At 46.1% G+C, this 2,972-nt stretch overlaps 1 pseudogene; it reads right to left on the bottom strand.

Annotated features, from left to right (window-relative positions):
* Nucleotides 1-1,967: 1,967 nt before the first annotated feature.
* LOC134342289 (U6 spliceosomal RNA) lies at nucleotides 1,968-2,062 on the bottom strand (annotated as a pseudogene).
* Between the last annotated feature and the right edge of the window lie 910 nt (nucleotides 2,063-2,972).

Raw genomic sequence — 2,972 nt, 5'->3', positions numbered from 1 at the left:
CCGCCCAGAGGAATTGAGCTGCGGTTTACGGACGGATTGATGAGCGTTCATGTCCGGATTAGCAGAGAGTGGATTGTTGATTTTTTGACTGTAACGGGTCTATTGCAGGGATTGGTGTTAGCCCCATTGCTATTTATCATGTATGTTACTGACACAGATGTCGATGTAGAGAACTGAATCAGAAGAATTACGGACGACCCTAAGGTTGGGGGCGCTGTTCCGGCCAGGATGTCTATCCAAGCTTGCAGCTTGATGTCAACTGGCTTGAAAACTGGCAGATGACATTTAATACAGACAGTGTGAGATGGTCTGCGTTGTGAGGAATGGTGCAACAGGCTTCGACGCACATATTGAATATGTGGACTTTAGTGCGCAGTATTTGAAAAGAGACAAGGCGATACAGATTGATAACTCCAGGAAAGCGGCGTCACGGGCAAATCGGGTCGGATTGAGCTCGAATCACAGAAGCCTTCACAATCAGATCACTGAGTACACGAATCGGGACGTTTTGTTGAAACTGTACAACACGTTGGTGAGACCGTACATAGAATATCGTGGCCTGTCTGGCCATCTACTCACAGTTTTGAAATATCAATAAACTTCAAAGAGTGCAGAGATCATTTGAAAGGAAGAGATCGGGAAATGAACAGTGTGAATGCGCGCAGATCTTCCCGATCCAGGGTCAATGCTATAGACACTATAGAGAGGGTATGTGAATACTAAAGAGAGAGAGAGTGCATAGGATATTTACAAGGATGTTGCCTGGATTGGAGGGCGTACCTTAGGAGAACAGGTTGAGTGTGCTTGGCCTTTCCTCCTCGTAGTGACGGAGAATGAGAGGTGACTTGACAGAGATGTACAAGATGAAGAGAGGCATTGATCGTGTGAATAGACAGTTTTTTTTTTGTTTGTCCCCAGGTTAACACAAGGGGGTATAGTTTTAAGGTGCTTGGAAATAGGCACAGAGAGGATACCAGAGGTACGTTTTTCACACGGAGAATGGTGAGTGCCTGGAATGCACTGCCGGCGGCGGTGGTGGAAGCGGGTACAATAGGGTCTTTTAAGAGCCTTTTAGACAGGTACACTGAGCTTAGAAAACCAGAGGGCTATGCGCTAGGGTAAGTCTAAGGAGTTTTTAGAGTAGGTTACATATTCAGCACAACATTGTGGACCGGATGGTCTGTAATATGATGTAGATTTCTATATTCTATGTCATATCCTTTGAGAATATCTACAACTAGAGTTCATAGCTTGTGGAGAAAGTTGAAATATGCAAGAAGTATATGTAATAGAATTTATTCACTCAGAGGGTCGAGCGAGCGTGGAAGGAACTCCAAGCGTAACTGGTAGATGCGGATTCAATTGTATCATTTTAGTGGAGGTTGTGTAGGGACGTGTATGAGAGAGGGGTGGAGGGTGCAGAAAAATGGAGCGAAGCGGAAGATCACAGAGGGATGGCCTAGATTGAATGAAGAACCTATTTTCTATACTAATAATCTGTGACTTTATGACTATCTCTGTTCCATTTCCCCATTCAGTGTCTTCTCATTTTCCACTTCGTCACCAATCTAAGTATGTGCAGAATAGAGGGCGTGTTCGAGCTCACCTTTCAATCTCATTTCCTTCTGCTTTTGGAGTACAAACTATTCCGTGCCTATTGTGAAACTCGTACCGAAGAGCGGCCCTCGGCTTATTAGATAACCGAAACTCTCACCACTCTGCTTCCAGTGTGGAACTTGTACCAATGTGTTGCCCTCGGTTGCCCGGAGAAAGTCTCATGTCTGCATCTATCTTGGAACTGGTATCGATCTGCGGCCCACATGGGCAGAGGACGGATACTACATGCAATAGAACAGCAATGGTATGCGCCAGGAATAACAACAGTCATTGCTGAAGTTGGGAAAAGATGTGCCATCTGTCAGCAAAATGCTAAGGCCCCAGGTCCGGCCACAGACGACCATATGCCTATGCCTGAGTTCCCTTTTGAGAATTTGCGTGTCATACTTGCGCAGGGGACATGTTAATCTTCTCTGTATCGTACTATAGCTGCAAAGAATCGAAACCATCTCCTGTGTGGGCTGACTGTCTTAGGCAACAGTACAATAGATGGGTTTAGTGCTGTCAACCGAGAACTGGCAGAGCTGCTGCTGTATGCTGAATAGACTCGCTATGCCGTTGACTATCAACTTGCCCAACAAGGAGGGGTCTGTGCCATAGTAGGAGATAAATCCATCACCCATGTCAGGGACGAGTGGTATATTGTTTCCTATGCTATAGGTGAAATACGTGATTACATAGATGGCTTCACGCAGGGGCCGGCGGGCTGGTGGGACTGGCTTACTGGCTGGTTCTCCGGCTGGAGGTTGTGAATCATCCATGGAGTTATAATAATTGGAGTGATATGTCTTCTCGGGTGCTGTGTATGTGGAGCATTAAGGCCGTGTTGTAACCCGTGGATCAAACATATTGTAAATCCTTTAGGCACCCCAGTAGTTCCCCAGATGATGGGGTCCATAGCCAGTGAAGAGCATTGGCTGGGGAGAAAGTGTATCCGAGAAGCGACTGTCCCTTCCCTGAAGGATACGAACCCTCTTTTCAGGCCGAGGAAGAAAACAACGTACTAGGATGTTGATCTGGAAGACAGGTCAACAAGGAGGGACTTCTGGAGGAATTTTCAAGCATCAAAGGGTTAAAATCGACTAAATGATATAAATGCCTGAAACCTGTGAAGGCGAGAGTTGGGGGCCGGGCAACGCACCAGTCTGTCCCTGCTTTTGTAATTCTTTATCACACATCAGCATATTTTTGCTAGAGCGGCTTACTTATCGTGATTAAAGGGCAGCAGCATGTATTGCGTGTCTGCACTAATGTCAAGTATCAGGACCTGACTGTGAATGTTGGTCCTTTAATGTTGATTTAAATCCCAAGGCCTGCATCCTACAATGGACTGTGCTGTGATCATGAGTGCGTGA

This window comes from Mobula hypostoma, unplaced genomic scaffold, assembly GCF_963921235.1.
Source record: "Mobula hypostoma unplaced genomic scaffold, sMobHyp1.1 scaffold_56, whole genome shotgun sequence".
Taxonomy (NCBI): domain Eukaryota; kingdom Metazoa; phylum Chordata; class Chondrichthyes; order Myliobatiformes; family Myliobatidae; genus Mobula; species Mobula hypostoma.
The sequence above is the reverse complement of the archived record's forward strand: the minus strand, read 5'-3'. Positions and strand labels throughout refer to the sequence as shown.